At 36.7% G+C, this 17129-nt stretch overlaps 1 long non-coding RNA gene across 22 annotated transcripts in view; it reads right to left on the reverse strand.

Moving 5' to 3' along the window:
- The window catches only part of LOC102742234 (uncharacterized), a 676629-nt gene that overhangs the window by 457372 nt on the left and 202128 nt on the right, over positions 1-17129 (reverse strand). For 3 of the 22 annotated variants that reach the window (XR_014147843.1, XR_014147842.1, XR_014147845.1), the window contains one exon: positions 13772-14794. The exons of the other annotated variants lie outside the window; for them this stretch is intronic. This is a non-coding gene — a long non-coding RNA (uncharacterized LOC102742234). Of the gene's footprint in view, positions 1-13771; positions 14795-17129 lie in introns of those variants that run through there. 22 annotated transcript variants of the gene reach the window in all.

The raw sequence follows: 17129 nt of genomic DNA on the forward strand, positions 1-17129 counted from the left end.
ATGGTTAAACGTCTGCCTTCAGCTCAGGTCATGATCCCAGGGTCCTGGGATCGAGCCCCACATCGGGCTCCTGGCTCAGCAGGGAGCCTGCTTCTCCCTCTCCCTCTGCCTCTCGTCCTGCTCATGCTCTCTCTGTATCTCTCTCTCTCTGTATCTCTGTGTCTCAAATGAATAAATAAAATCTTAAAAAAAAAAAAAAGTAAATGAATAGAGAAAAATATACCATGGTAACACTAATCAAAAGAAAGCTGGAGTAGCTATATTAGTATCAGAGAGGGCAGACTTCAATGCAAGTTATCAGTGGTAAAAAAGAACATAGTAATAAAGGAGTCAAGTCTCCATGAATGCCTAACAATCCTTAACGTGCATGTGCCTAACAATAGAGCTATGTGAGGTGAAATATGTGAGGCAAAAAACTTACAGAATTGCAAAGAGAAATAGATGAATCCACTGTCATAGCTGGAGATTTTAACACCCCTCTATCAGAAATGGGCAGATCCAGCAGGCAGAAAATCTGTAAGAACATAATTGAACTCAACAACACCATCAATCAACTGGATATTATTGACATCTATAGACTACTTTATCCAACAACAGAACACACACTCTTCTTAAGCTCACATGGAACACTCACCAAAATAGAGCACATTCTGGGCCATAAAAACATCTTAATAAATTTAAAAGAATATAAATCATACAATGCCTATTCTCAGATCACAATGGAATTAAACTAAATATTAATAGCAGGAAAAAAATGGAAAAAAATCACAGAGATGAAACAACACACTTCTAAATAACACATGGGTTAAAGAAGTTAGACCCCTACCCTCCCACAGAGACTGAGAAAAGGGGGCCTTATCTCTCTTGATACATACCTTTCAAAGGGATGGCTCCTAGTAAAGACATGCTTGGGTTGTAGAAGATACATCTGAAGGGGACAGCAAAGGATTTACATCTGCAAGTTTTCTAAGTTAGTGCTTCTAAGAAGAGGGAGGTCAAGGGCTTTTAGTCAGGTGTGACTGGAATGAACAGTAAATTCTTTCAGCTGCGTTGAGCTTTCTCAGGCAGGCATTTTAAAGGGTCTGGTGTTGTCCTAGGAACAGGACCTTGAGCTGATGGAAACAATGCTAATGTTTGTTCTGGGCTCTTAGTGATGTGTTGGACAGGGTGAATGCAATCACTTCTGCTATGAGTTAACAGTTCTTACAGGCCAAGTTTGAGGCCTAGTTGAGAAGAGGGCTCACTAGAAAGAAGTTTGGACAAGGAAGGAGTCTTTGTCACCATATATAAAGGTAAGAACTAATTTTTTATTTTCATAAAAAGATTCTTGTTCTGGGAATTACAGTTATAATACATTGTTCATAGCATAGCTAGCTTTTACTTTGGTAGGAAAATTCTTGGTGTTCTAAAAGGCTAAATTACAGTATATTATGGTATTTCACCTTAGTAGTATGCATGTAGTTTTTTTTAATAGAAAGGAAAAATGTTAAATTAAAGGTAACACTATACTAGCTTAAGTTTATTTTTTGGCACCTTATTCAATACCGAATTAGCTGCATGTGATATTCAGTGCTAAAGATAATTTTAATTAGGTTATATTTAACACATTAAATCTACTTTTAGAATAAGTCGCATTTGGTGTTTTATTTTTTATGTTACCTTAACAAAAATTAAAATTAAAATGTATGCATATTGAGCACTACAAAAATTCCAAATAGAGTGCGTGCATGTGCACACACATGCACACACACACAACTATGTGCTTTGTAGTAGAAGGAAGATTACCACATTATAAGCATACACTTTTCGAAAAATAAATAGGTAGGCAGTTACAGTCACACTAAATGCTTAATGGAAGTTTGAACCTTTTTCTAACTCCTGCATAGGGCTTGTTTAGGAGTACCCTTAAAAAGAGAACAATGTAGCAAACACTGGTGGAATATTAAACTATACAATATTCCTGTTAAACAACATGTAACAAGAAAGCACCTTTCCAAATTTTGTTTCCTAAGAAATAACTGCATACCTCATTCTAACAAATTAAGAAGCAAACAAGTCTATTCACATTCAAATAAGAAGTGTCAGGGCTCTGCATTTGGGGCATTTCCCTATGGAATACTCCTAGGTTTGCAACTGCATATATCAACTCATATATGTTTAGGTTAAAATATAATAGGTAAGTATAACAGGAGCCCAATGCACAATTTTTTATATTTGCACTGTAAGATATTCCACAGCTTTGATAATTATTCAAGATATACAGATAGAAGGTCTGTTTTTTAAAAGGCCTTCAATTAGGCAGCTTATATTATAGCAGGCTTTATAACTTACAAAGAAAGAAAATGAGTATGGGGCCCAACATGAATACAGGGAGAAAATATTTGCAAAGCACATATCTAACAAAAGACATACCGAGATTTTACAAAGAACTCCTACAATTCAATAATAAAAAAAGATAACCCAATAAAAATGGGCAAAAGATGTGAACGTTTACAAAAGAAGATATATTAATAGCTAACACATGAAAAGATGCTCAACGCCATTAGTCATCAGGAAAATACAAATGAAAACCAAAATGGAATAGCATTCCATATCTACAAAAATGGCTACAGTAAACAATGCAGACAATATCAAATGTTGGCAAGCATATGGAGTAATGGAACTATTCATAAACTGTTGGTAGGTATGTAAAATGGTACAGTCCCACTGGAAAACAGTCTGGCAGTTCTCAAAAAGTTAAACATAAAACTGCCATACAATCCTAGCAATTCCACTCCCAGGTAAGTATCCAAGATAAATAAAAACACATGCCCACACAAAGATTTGCATACAAATTAGGTTACATGTAAGGTTCACAGCAGCACCCGCCATAATAGCCCCAAACTGGAAACAACCTAATTGTGGATGAACTAGTTAGAGTAGGAACTGTAAATGGGAATGAGGCATCATGGGGTGTGAAAATGTTATAAGATGGATTTATAGTAACGGTTGCACTATTTAGTGAAGTTACTAAGTCACTGAGTTGTACATTTAAAATGGATGAATATTCTGTATATGTAAAACATACCTCAGTAAAGTTGTTGAAAATATTGTTTTCCTGCCTATTATCTACCTAGATTCTGAATTCAGATATGAGATAAGTATCATGAGGACATGTATTTAAAAGTTTTTTGAATAGGGGTGCCTGGGTGGCTCAGTCGTTAAGCATCTGCCTTCGGCTCAGGTCATGATCCCAGGGTCTTGGGATCTAGCCCCACGTCCGGCTCCCTGCTCAGTGGGAAGCCTGCTTCTCCCTCTCTCGCAGTCTCTCTTTCTCTCTGTCAAATAAATAAAATCTTAAAAAAAAATAAAAGTTTTCTGAATAAAAATATATGCAAAGATGTTTGTCCTAAAGTTTTATCTGGTGATCTGCCTCACTGGTTTGACAATATAGAGTGGCATTTCATTTTTTTTTTTTAAGAGAGAGAAAGAGAGAGAGTGAGGAAGGGGCAGAAGGAGAGGGAGAGAGAATCTTAAGCAGACTCCATGCCCAGCGCAGAACCCAATGTGGGGCTCCATCTCATGACTCTGAGATCATGACCTGAGCTGAAATCAAGAGTCGGATGCTTAACCAATCTAGCCACCCAGGCACCTTGAGAGTGGTATTTCAAATTAGATTATGTGGAAGGTATTTTTCATAAATTGGATGGGCAAATCTGCAGTTTTGATAAAAACTGATGAAAACATAAGATGTGAATGCAAAATACAAGTGTTTTCCAACCCTTTCTGTGTAAAAGAAGGTGCCTCTAAACGAAAGAATAGTAAATAAAATTAGTATTTTATTAAGCCCTGGTAAAAATTCTTGGTTATACTTTCTAGAAATAGAGAAAGTAACAGACTCTAATGCATTTGTAATAAAACTCTTCAACTACTTAAGTGTTTCTAAATCTGTTTGTTCACCAAAATGAATGGGAAACTACTCAAATTATCTGGTGTCAAAACACTAAAAATATTTTTTACATATGATAATTGTATGTATACAAATGTATCTGGGATACATTTGTATGTATTTAAATGTATCTGGGATATTGCTCAGAAGGAGTTCAAAGTATTAAGTGACATTATTATACCAAAATTATTCTATTATCACCCACCTATTTTATGTGAACAAGGTTATTCTGTTCTTATAACTATTGACATATAAAATAGGTAAGAGATGCAAAAACCCACCTCAGAAATACATGAACCCACGGATATACAAACTAATTAGAAAAAACTCTCATTCTTGGTAGGAAGAGAATCAAGACAGGCAATCTAGACAGAAACCTTTTGCACTGAGTCAAGCATTTAGAGAATAAACTGACTATACAAGGTTAATTATTAGATTTGAAACCAAAAGGAGCTAGAGAAAGAGAGAGGAAAATAATTCTGGGCATTGAAGTCTAAAAGCTGAGGAACAATAAGGTGGTGTAAATAGTATGAATGAAGGGTTGAACACCAGAGTTTCTTGGCAGGGAGTTATAATTTCACACTATATCAGGTTATTTTTCAGACCTATATGGCAGCATACTATAAATAAAAGTCAAAGACACACCAAAACAAGATGTAAAAAGGAGGGATAGAAGTAGGGAGCCTTCTACATATGACAGCTTAACATATAATCACAGATGAGCTTTCCAAGCCTGTGACACTAAGAGAAACAGAAGACAAGGACTAAATCCAGGTGAACAGATCCATAAAGGAATGGCCATAAAAAGAGAGGTCAGAGAATAAAATAACAGATTGGTACTGGAACAATGAGAAACACAAATATAAGTATGTATCCAAATTAGATAAAACTGAATGTCTTATGTTCAAAGCAAATGGTACTTTATGACTGTATTTCACAATGTATAGTTTTTGTTCACTGGAACCATCATAATTATTTTGGCATACATAAATTCAGTAGTGCTAACTAATCATGTGAAAAGTTAAGCACAAATAGTGAAACTTCTTATGACTTTAGGCAAATTTCTTAATTTATACAAACTCAATTTCATAATGTCATCATGAGCATTAAATGAAATAAAGACTGTGAAGCTTTTACGACTCTATCTGGCATATAATCTATTCTCCATAAATTTTGGCTGTTTGGCAGTAATTAGTATTTGCACTGTTAAACCGTTTTGAGCACAGAGGCAAATAACACCAATCTTGCATGCAACTGAAAATTGTATATAGGGGCGCCTGGGTGGCTCAATTGGTTAAGCGTCTGCCTTGGGCTCAGGTCATGATCCCAGGGTCCTGGGATGGAGCCCCGCATCGGGCTCCCTGCTCAGTGGGGAGCCTGCTTCTCCCTCTCCCTCTGCCTGCCACTCTGCCTACTTGTGCTCTCTCTCTGTCAAATAAATAAAATCTTTGAAAAAAAAAATTGTATACAAACATTTTCACTGGCATTTTAAAATCTAAACTCGATTTATTTTTTTAAAGATTTTATTTATTTATTTGAGAGAGAGAGAATATGAGAGAGAGAGAGAGCATGAGACGAGGGAGGGTCAGAGGGAGAAGCAGACTCCCCGCCGAGCAGGGAACCCTATGCGGGACTCGATCCCGGGACTCCAGGATCATGACCTGAGCCGAAGGCAGTGCGCTTAACCAACTGAGCCACCCAGGCACCCTAAACTCGATTTAAATTCAGAGAAGAACCAAAGTCAGAGCAGGCAAGTGGTGTCTTGAGGTCTGAGTCAAACATTTACACTTGTTCTGTAAGGGCATCACAGAGCTGCTATGCTATCCCTGGCGGTATCATGGTGGACCTTGTTTTCATTGTAGCTAAAATCAAACTTAACTTGCCTGGTTTGCCTATGAGAAAAAAGAAGAGGGGAAATAATACCTACTTATGAGATTTTTTTGAGAATCAAATGTTAAAGATAATGTATAGGCAGCACAGACAACAGTGAAAGCAACTAGTACAAGTCCAAAAAATGGTTATTCTTATTAGAGTTCAAGTGGTTGTTATCACTAGACATGCTCCCTCTCTCCACTGTTTGACTTCCACATGTTCCAGACACCTCTAATTCCCCCTTTCTAACACACTGGTACTATAAAAAAGGAATCTTAAAGTCCTTTGCTTGTCTTTCAAATGCTCTTTCAGAAGGCTGTGCCACTGACATTAGCAAAGGGCTAAGTGGGAGAAACTCTTTTAAAAGGACTGACCCATAGGTGATCACTTAAACACTGCTATAAGATAGAAGCAAGTTCATAACACAGAATGAATTATTATGCATGCAAAAAAGTAATAGATGTTTCCTGGGTATATGACAGAATTTTTACCTCTATACTTTATTTTGTGCCGAGATGTTGAACTGGCAGTAACAGTCCTTGATCCACTGCTCAGTTAGAGCTCCCTGTCCACTTCCCGCGTTTCCTGACCCTGCCCATGCTACTATAGGACAGTGATGTGCTTTGCGCCAAAGAACACCACCATGTCTTTCCCTGGATGTCCAGACCAGGAAGAGTGACCCTCAGACAATCCTCATGAGTTGCATTATGTAAACTGATCATTCATATCTGCATGTTTGCCTCCTTCCTACCCATATACACCACACACGCACACACGCATGCGCATGCACGCACCCTAACCACCATGAATTAAATAGGAAATGTGACGTGCTTTTAAAGTAGCTGGGTATAGTGTATATTTACACTTTGTAACTCACCTTAAATTTAACAACCCAGAAGTATATTTATCATTCTACGTCATTTTGAAGTAGGTAACAACCAGGAGAGAACTGTGATATTTATTCACGGTCAATATTTTCAAGTACTGTCTAGCACTGAAGGGCAACCAGTATTTTTAAATCAAAGGAAAGACCCCATGGCATAAGAGAAATGGTATTAGCTTTAAATACAATATACATGTATCCGAATCCTGATTTCATCACTTACTACTTTAGTGAATCTGAACAAAGTAAATTTCTTTATTCACAGAGTTTTGGGGATACTGAAAGACAATAGTACATAAGGATTTTTAACTTGGATGAGTAGTGATAGGCAATTTCTTATACATATTTTTCTATATTTAACATAGTTTCTATAATGCAACTGTATTAAATCTTAGCTTACAAGTGAAATAAAGAATCATTTAATATTAAAGTGTATGCCAAATGCACAATGACTATGAGAGTAGTCATAAAGAATTTAATTAGTTCCATCCCACTGATATTTCAAATAGATCCACATGATTAACTCATACCTAATGGCATAAACAGATGATCAAATCATCTAACAAATATGTTTACCCAATAAAAATTATAATCAAATCTATGTTTCATATATTTATAGGGAAAATAATCTGATATATAATTAGATAGTTTAGGTATTTGGGCAGTATAATAACTAATATAAACTAATTTTTATTGAAAGTTTATTCTATATGACACCTGTCCTAAAAGTTAATGTATTTAATCTCTGAGGCAAGCTTGTATCAGGAAGTACTATCCTCATTCCCATAGCACAGATGGGAAAAAACAAGTAAACAATCAAATAAACAAGCCCTGGGGCACATAAAGTTTAAGTAAGTTGCTTAAGATGACTGTGCTAACACTGGGAAAAGAATCATTCAGCCACTCCAAGTACTGGTGGGAGAATCTGCACAGAGGACATGGAGATCTTAACCATCACATGGGTATCACAGAGACAGCCTCCAACTGTAAAACCGCAAATAAAAAGTCTTGGGTGTGTGTGGATGTATGTATATATATTAGGAGTTAGTTCGTGTGTGTGTGTGTGTGTGTATACGTTTGTTTTTGCATGTGTGTGTGTGTGTGTGTGTGTGTGTGTGTGTGTATATATATATATATATATATATATATATATAAAATTAGGAGTTAGTTCCTAGTAAATACCATAACCATAAGATAAGGGTGGCTGAGATCACCAGTAATTGAATCTGAAAGGGTCAAATTTATTTTATTTTTTTACAGTGACTTAACAACATGAAAATCTAGTAAAAGTCATTTCAGACTATTTTCAGGTAAGGACGGTGATATTTAATCTGACTTGCCCCTTACCCCATCCCTATTTTCTGATTGAAAATGTGATGAAAATAAAGAAACAAATGTAGAAGTTCAAAATCCCTTGAACTAGCCATGTCTTCCTGTGGAATCCAGTGTATCTGAATGGGTTATGAGGCAATCATCAGTCCCAGACATGATGAACATTGCCAGTGATTTCTACCCTCCTCAGCGGTACACTTTCACTTAGGTTCATGTCAGATTTACTGCACAGAGGAGCTGCGTTGTGGGGGTGATAAGAGCTGTTTCAAGATCCTCTTTCTAATTAGTTACCTTTTCATCTATGACAACTCCAGGATTTTACTTCTCAGTAGTGCTACAGATTAAGCAGCCACATCAGACAGAAAAATGCATGTTCATACTGAAAGGTGAGCTAAATAATTAGGAAGGGCTAGAGAATGGAAGGGCACTGGATGCTGTGAACTTGAGGAGTTTTTGCACATCTTCTGATGACAGAACCAGCACAGCTTGCATCAAATTTTCCAGAGACACATTCACCTCAGCATAATCAGAGAAGCAGACAGCAAGAACAGAAACACTCCTCAGCCTTGTAGATTCACTCTGTGCACACATCAGTGGGCATCAGCATAACATCTGAGAAAAAACTCAAAAGGATGCAGGTGAAAAGTAAGGGGCAGGAGGAAAACACAGCGGCACTATTCCTGGGGAAGCAGAAGGCCTGGCTTGACCTCCTCTCATTAAAAGATAACTGAAGAGAGAAAAAATAGCATGGGGCCCATGAAAAAATTCTGAAAACAAAATAGGGAGATAATGTGTTGAAAATACAGAAGAAGAACACATTTTGTTTAAAGATTTAGCAACGAAAACAATACTTTAGAAAGCACGTGATATATTTTTGCAATAAATGTAGAAACAGGGCATGGGATCCAAATGGCTCCCGGTTAGTAGCCCGTAACCTCTCTTAAAAATTCCCAGTAAAACAAATAACAAAATACAATATTAAAAACTATAACTGGCAAGTTATAGTTAGACTTGCTATGGATGAAATCTCTAAGGCATTAACAATAATTATAAGGGAATTGCAGCTAAATGGACGAAAAAAAATTTTTACTCAAGTTGCAGTACAGGGTTTATTCCAGCTTTGCCTCATGATATGGAGACAGTCAAAACAACTTGTAAAAGACACAAAGGTGGTGCTTGTTTAAAAGATGATAGTAAGACCATAAGGACATAAAGTAATCAAAAAAATAAAACAGTAATGGAAAAGAGCCACATAAGATCATCCTGTGAAATGGTATCATTTCCATTATTTAAATTATTAATCAGCCCCATTCTCTAACTGTTCTTTCCAAGACATGATGGTATCTGAATGCATGAGGTACTGGTCTTTTTTGTGGTAATTAAAAAGTAGTTTAGTAGACAGGAAACTAATAAACAATGAGAAGGTGCTAATTTTCTGAGAAGAAACAGTTTGCAAAATATGCTTTTTAAGAGCTCTTTATCATGCTAAGATATTAATAAAATGTGCATTTTGTTAACTGTAATGGCATTTTTAATCAATATGAAAGGGAGGGCATAGAGCACAGTGATTTTCTTATGATATATTTACTTTTTTTAATAGGCAATTCATTAGTCAGAAAACCCTCTTTATGAAATGCAATATTAAAATATTCACCCCCAAAGATATCCATCCAATAGCACATTTATATACCAAGTAAGTGACAGCTCAATTCCAACTTGATTTGTTGAGATATTCCTCTCAACTCTGAAAGACATGAATAGACTTTGTCAAAGACTTCTTAACTAAGAAGTTGTAAGTAGGGCACAGTCCAATGTTTAAAGAGTTAAATAATAAAAAGAATTATTACAAGTAGTGTTTTATAACTTCCATCTCTTTGTTCAGACTAGCAGATTTTCCTTCATTTTCTACAAGTAAATGGTTGTTTTGAAATTCCTTAAAGATCTGTTCAGCCTCTACATAACTATATGCCAGTGATTGACAAACTGTCTATACAAGGAACTCCTCCAGGAGCAGGGACTGCTGAGAATCACCTTTTGAAACCCCAGTGGTCCTCTAAACCCATTTGGCCCCACACAGTTGTTATCCTTGCCAAGAATATCCTTAATATTCTTGCTATCCTAGATGTATGAGCCCATCAAATGATAGCCTTTCCTTGGGATGACATCTAAACCCTTCAGCATTATGGACTGGCTCATGTGAAGTTATCCTGGATAGCTCTTTTTTATCATACTCAGGGCACCAGCCACCCCAAACTGTACTTATTATATTCTGCTTTCTCTTGCTTCCCAGGCTTCACATGTGTTTTTCTAGCAGAACAATCTTAAGTAAAAACCTCTCTTTTCCTGACTAACCTCTATTTTTTCTGTAGGTCTCACTTTCAATGTTACAACTCCTAGGAAATCACTCAGAAACTCCATCGTCTGAGCTTGGTACCTCTCCTGTGGGGTTTCTATATTCTTCTCCCAGAACATCATTTATCAAACACACTATATAGTACAGTACATTTCTATCTCACCATTAGATTTTAAATGTACCTCACGTGTCACTCTGTGGCCATCATCTATCAAAGGACTAGGCATCTAGTAATCACACAGGTCATAGAAGGAAAGAAAAGGAAAGGGAAAGAGGGAGAGAGAAGGCAAGAGAAAATTATAGTTTAAAAATCTGGGCGTTTCCTGTCTCAAGTACTATGTATTAAGAACTAAAAAAAAAAAATTGCTTTATTTTCAAAGCATTGAAACAAATTGAATTCCATTTCATCTCTTCCGTGAGGTTGCTCTAAAACAGAGGAAATAAAAATTTTGCTCACATCAGAACTTCCCCATTTCTGTGAGTTAGCCACCAAGATAGGAAATATTATGATTACTTTTTTTATTAAGATTATTTTCTATGAATTTTAACTTATAAGTATCCACCCAGATTCCTGTGTCCTTCAAATTAAAGCTGGCTATATAAATTGCCACTAATTTATTTAATAAATATTTCTTCAGTGCTTATTGTATGTTAGATACCATGCTACCTTCTGCAGCAAACAGTAAGTCATTTGATTCTTAAAACAATCACATGAGGCACATACTATTACTATCACTGTTTTGACATATGAGTAAACCAGGACATGAGTAAACAGCAATATGTAACTATCACTCCCAGACAGCCCGACAGCACAGCCAGTGCTCACGATCTCCAACACTGTTCTAAGGCAGTTACCTGTTTTACCAAATCGTAAATAAGTTTCTGGGATTCACAAGCTTCTCGCTCTCCCTTTTTCTCTGTCTCTTTTCCTCCCCCTCCATCCCGGACCGACTCTCTTTGTCTTCACAGTGTGTCCTGTGTGCAAAAGTCTTGGCCAGATAGAGCAATATGTGAAACATGGAGGCTGTCCTCACGACTATTCATAAGCTCCGTAAGAAAGGGATTCAATTAGAAAACAAAGCCACTAAATTCAACATATTTATTGAGCCCCTACTGTGATCCCTACATATTTATTTTAGGTGCTGAAACAGAACTATAACAAAAGGCAGGGTATGGTAGTTGTTTGAAAGATGTTTAAAAAAAAAAAAAAAACATGTAATGCAAATGGGAGTAACTCCTGGGGTTTGCTGAAACAAACTCGAGGGCTGTAGCATCTGAGATGGTCTCTGGCTACACGCATCCACGTATGGCTTGCTTTCTTGGCTAGCCCACATCCCAGAAAACCATACACCACTCTGAACAGTCTCCCATCTCACATCAGAATTACAGCAGCTGCACAGGCAGCCTCTGTCCTTCTCACATTTAAACAACTCACTCCACCACTGCTAACTGGTCACACATTTGTGTCCCAGGGATCTTACCTTGGAGGTCATGAGTTTCCTCCAGAGAGAGAACGGGGATCTGTTCTCTGAGATCCCACATCTACAGTGGGTTACCTACTAGGAGAAACCTTGCCTGTGGCGTGGTCTGTGAGGAGTGAGGCAGCAAAATGATCACATCCCGCTCACTTGGTTTACTCTCCCATTACTCCCAATAACACAGCATCGCAGTTCTTATGTGTGTGGTAGGGGGAGGGGGAGAGTTAAGAAAGCAGACCATTCTCTGGCTATCAATAAAAGCTTCGGGCCTTTTAATTTATTATTTATTAATTAATTTTAAAAATGAATAAATAGACAAAAACAGAAACAGACCATAAATACACAAAACAAACAGGGTTGCCAGAGGAGAGAGGTGGGGGGATAAGCAAAATGGGTAAAGGAGAGTGGAAGATCCAGTTATGGAATGAGTAAGTCATGGGAATAAAAGGCACAGCATAAGGAATACAGTCAATGATACTGTAATAATGATGAAAACAGGAGTGATGGTAGTTGTATCTGTGATGAACATAGCATAACGTATAAACTTGTCAAATCACTAAGTTGTACACCTGAAACTAATGTAATATTGTGTGTCAACTATACTCAAATAAAATATTTTCAATTTGGGCTTTGCACCTAATGCCCAGGCTCTTCATTTTATTTTTTTTTTAAAGATTTTTTATTTATTTCACAGAGACAGCGAGAGAGGGAACACAAGCAGGGGGAGTGTGAGAGGGAGAAGCAGGCTTCCCGCTGAGCAGGGAGCCCGATGTGGGGCTCAATCCCAGGACCCTGGGATCATGACCCGAGCCGAAGGCAGACGCTTAACGACTGAGCCACCCAGGCGCCCCCGGGCTCTTCATTTTAGAAAGAAAAGATTTTGCTGTTTTTCTCCAACACTGATCTGATAACTTCGCCCTAAAATTAATGATGGTCTGAGTTTGGGTGGTTGACAGGTGTAAGGTGAAAGGAGAAAATTCTGGTTAATGTCTCAAATGATGACTCCACTATATCTCTTCAATATGACCATATAACATAAAACTCCCCAAATAAATATTTACCTGGAGCCCCACTGCTGATTATCTTGTCTCTATTCATTTAGAGTACATTGTCTAAGTACATTGAATTAATCATTAATAGCCTTATTTTGGGCTTTGGTGTTAAAACATATCTATCCTTCTAAGCAAAATATCATAGTTAAGCCTAACTTTTCTAAAAGTTTCTTGAAGAAAAATTATATACTGAGAAATTATCCTTGGGTTTTGACTCATCGGCCTTGGAGGGAATTGGAACAAAGGAATCACCCACTGTGACACAAAAGGAGAGTGGAACCATGAGAGGTCAACTCCCAGTGCATGCATTGGGCTGTTTCAGGGAACACCTTACTTAGTTAAATGCTGTCTGAAGACCAGTCAACATATGCAGTAACCCCCAACCCAAACTTAACTCCAGTGCCTATAATCAGGAGACCAGCAAATGGACTTTTAAAATCCACTGTGAAAGAAATTTGTAGTCCTGACATTATCCTTCCTTGAAGCCAGGGATAAGGAATAAGAAAATGGGGACAGAGAGCTTTGACACTTCAAAAAAAAAAAAAATTATTCTCTTTGTCTGCTTTCCCATTAAAGAATACTCTCTTCTTTAAGACCCTGATGTTAAGTCTCCCATCTCTATTTGCCCTGCCAATGATTAAGGGAGTGTGGGTATCCATCAGTGCACAAGTGATTGAAAAACATGTACTAAAATAAAAACACCAATAACAGTTGTACTACCTCAAAGAAAAATCGGCTACTCACATCATTTATGGAGTAGATCGGCATTTGAGAGGCTATGCACTTACTTTACCACATAAACAAATAAAAGAAAAATGAAAACAAAGCACAGTACAGAATAATATATACTAAATTTCTAATTGCTTTCCTGTCACCTATTTGTTTATAATGTGCTGAGTACATTGACAGGATAATAACCGAAGAGCATGACAAATGTTTGAAATGCATACGACGACTTCAGATCCACTGCCAGCATAAAGTAATCACTTCATGAGTCAGCCAGTGTTCCCAGTTTTAATTGACGCAGTAGATTTGTAATTATGGGCTTCTCTTCCAAGTTTGCCTTTTGTTTTTATTAAAGAAGAAATATCCACCAAAATTTTCTGCATTAAGTAGGTATCACTTTCTAAGTCAGTTCTTCAATGTCAGTGTTTGTTCTGATAAACCTAAACCACTCTGACATATTTTCTGTCTTGGAGAATGTTATTTTGCCTGTAGCACAAGGCAGTTGCCACATGCTGTGCATCTTGGGAATGGAGTTCAGACAGGAAGCGCCAAGGAGAGACAAAGCTGGGTAGCATGGTGCTCCACCCAATCTACTCTCAGACCACTCAATCCTGGGGCTGATTTTTCTATGCTATAGCTTGAAGTCATAGAAAATTCTTTCTCAACTGCCATTCAAACTGTAGAACAGCTGTGGCAGGATCCCCCTGGTTCTCGAAGATGTGTGCGATCTCAGGGGCATTTGGTAGGAGCTCTTCTCCCCTCCAAATTTCCACAGAAACCATTGGTGTAAAGTATCAGAAAGGCAGACTGTTTTGCCTTCTTAGCTTATAGGAGGATGTTAAGGTCTACTCTTTTTCTTTTGATTATGGTAGAAAGGAAGAACTGTTATAGAAACATCAAAAATATACTAAACAGGCTTCCAAGCCAATATAGCAGATTGGATACGTATTTTTAACAACTCACTCCAACGCACTGAAATAAAAGCCAGAACTTTAATACATAACAAAATTAAGTTGAATGGAAAATAAGTATAAGCTAAAGGAAAAATGAAAGGAGAAAATAAAGCAAATCAATAATTGCAGGTAGAAAAAAATAACTAGAGAAGAGCACCAAAAAAAAAAAAAAAAAGTCATTGCCCAGCTTTGAAGCAAATTCTTACGTGGATGAAACCTGGAAAAGAGGAAGGGAGAAATGATTAAAGCAGTATCTCTCAACTGTAAGCTAATCAAAAAGGAATTTATAAGGGAACTCAAAATCAGGAACAAGGGAGGCCCTTTCTTAAAATTTGGAGCACCAAGTCTTATACATGCAGAGGGAATACAAACTCATGAGTGGTCCTCAATAGGACTACTGGAAGAGATTAACTCTTTCAATGTTAGACGGAATACTGGGAAATAAAGAGAAACTGAAACTTGAAAAGGAGACAGTGACCATAGTGGTAACCCATACTTGAGTCCATAAATATAAGGGCCAACGGCAGACTAGGCAACTGTCAACTTCTGGGTGAAGTCCTGCACCTGGAAGACTGAAGTAGAGACTGAGCAGGTAAGAAAAGAGAAAGAACTAAAGGACTAAAATACAATAGTAAAGGGAGAATGAGAGTAACATGTGAATGAAAAATAGTCTTCTGGTATGCTGTCCAGCCTCTAAGAGACCATCTATGTGCAGGACACCCCCAGATCAGGTTAGTCAGTGAAATCTTGAACTCCAACACAGTGCCTGGAAACAAGATCATTAGTTCGAGGGGGTACATAATGTTCAATTCATAAATCCTGATCCCTTCCCTCATCCCACCACAAAAATCCATGCATTTATTTCTGATTCCTGATGGTAAGAAATTTAGTAAGCATTCTTAGAGAAGATGGCAGCTGAGTTCCTTCATTCATGCAAGTTTAACTTTCTCTAACTGTACATTTATATGCATATACAAATACACAATTTTTATTTTTGTTTAAAGGCAAGTGGGCTTTTTAGACAGAATGAGTGCCTTGAGCAAAGGCATAAAGGCAAGATGACATGGCAGGTTAACATAATTTCTTACTGAAGTTTACACGAGAGTGACAGTAGAGGACACTAGGAAATCAGGTAATGTTAATAAAGGATTTTATGTGCTATGCTAAGAATTTCACATTTTAGCATATAGGAAAATGAATTTTTAAAGACTTATAAAGTAAAATTCTAGTTGTCGCAGTCTTTTAAAATCATATTTTCTCATGAAAATACAAATATATCACATCTCCCTTAATACCGTTTTATTTATCTTAATTGAATAGTGACTCAGTAAAGAAATCAAAACTAAATTAACTTTCCGAAAAGAATACAATTTTTTCCCCATATGAACACACACACAAATGTGATATGCTTTCCAGGAAGTCACTTATTTTCCCCAAGTAAGTTTTAGAAACAACTGATGGACAAATGGACAATAAAGGGAAGGATAATCCTGGAGACAGACAAGAAGAAAATTGCACCAAGTTTGTCAGTTGGAAAAAAAAACAGAAACTAACTCTGATTACATTTTTAACATACTCCTAGATACATTCTAGCAATGATGAAAGTCGAGCAGCATCCACGTCATCTATTATAGCAAGAAAAAAATTAGAAAAATGTTATTTAAACTTATTCTCTTCGTCCCAAATAAACCTTATTTTATAATGCCTGCCTTTTTAGCTCAAATTATTAGTTTTTACATTACTAATAATCATAGTTAACATTTATTGAGTGCTCATAATTTGCCAGGCATTATTTTCAGCACTTTTCAAGGGCTCATTTATTTAATACAATATTCTCTTATGAAGTGAATATAATTATTTCCTCCATTTTGCAAATAAAGACACTGAGTCACAAAGAAGTTAAGAAATTTGTACAAGGTCATACAGCTAATTAGTAGCAAAGCTAGGTTTCCAATAATCAGTTTGGCTCAAAAACCTATGCTCCTTACTACTGTAAGATTTCTAAATAGTCTATCCTAAGTTATTTATATTTTACAAATAACTGATTTCCAATTATTCTTCATAGATTCATATTGTCTACCCCCATGGTGTACATATCCTCAAGGAATTATTTCAGAGGTTCTATGCATGATAAATTGTCAGAGTCCATCCATATATAAACTCTCATATGTGAAAATTCTTCCAACACAGTATATATATTTGATTAAGTACAGCATCCGAAGTTTCAAAGAGTCAGGAATTTCACATAATTTTCTCTTATCTTTTTCAAGGTGGTATTGTCAAAAACATTAGAGGTTAGAGGTTATGGTGATTCTTGGGTTTTTTTGTGTGAAGGATCTGATATTTCTTCTAAAGAATGCCTTGGGGTTTTCTCTGTATTTTTAGTATCTTGAAATTTCGCTATGTCATTGTGTATGTATCTGCATGTACACACACATATGTGTTTTATCCTCATATTCTTTTTCAGTTCCATTAGATGGATTTTAAGAATTCTGTACCCATTCTTTAGGCCTCTTCCCTCTGTACTTCGAAGATTTTATTTATTTATTTGG

Source organism: Leptonychotes weddellii, chromosome 8, assembly GCF_054177405.1.
Source record: "Leptonychotes weddellii isolate Sample4059 chromosome 8, ASM5417740v2, whole genome shotgun sequence".
Lineage (NCBI taxonomy): Eukaryota > Metazoa > Chordata > Mammalia > Carnivora > Phocidae > Leptonychotes > Leptonychotes weddellii.